The sequence below is a fragment of the Geospiza fortis genome, unplaced genomic scaffold (assembly GCF_000277835.1).
Source record: "Geospiza fortis unplaced genomic scaffold, GeoFor_1.0 scaffold147, whole genome shotgun sequence".
Lineage (NCBI taxonomy): Eukaryota > Metazoa > Chordata > Aves > Passeriformes > Thraupidae > Geospiza > Geospiza fortis.
This window is the reverse complement of record NW_005054372.1, coordinates 1,074,640-1,074,851: the sequence shown is the minus strand read 5'-3', so window position 1 is coordinate 1,074,851 and position 212 is coordinate 1,074,640. Positions and strand designations below refer to the sequence as shown.

General features: G+C 60.4%; 1 protein-coding gene across 1 annotated transcript in view; it reads left to right on the top strand.

The window, feature by feature from the left end:
- The first annotated feature begins 25 nt into the window (after positions 1-25).
- MFSD10 (major facilitator superfamily domain containing 10) overlaps positions 26-212 on the top strand; it is a 21,662-nt gene continuing 21,475 nt past the window's right edge. The window contains exon 1 of the mRNA XM_005424730.2: positions 26-34. The gene's annotated coding sequence lies outside the window, so the exon portion shown is untranslated. The remainder of the gene's footprint in view (positions 35-212) is intronic.

Genomic DNA, 212 nt, shown 5'->3' with positions numbered 1-212 from the left:
AGGGAGGCTGAGGAGCCCTCCCGGGGCTGAGCAGGTAAAGCCGGGCCCGGAAAATTTTCCAAGGCAAAAAGGTGAGGTGAGAAAACCTCCGAAGGATGAATTTTGGCTGCTGGTAGATAACAAATCTCAGTTCGGGCAGGGCCGGCTTTGGTGCTGAGCCCTTCCTGGGAGCCACGGTACCAAGCCCCGGCCCTGCGGACGGAGGACGGGGA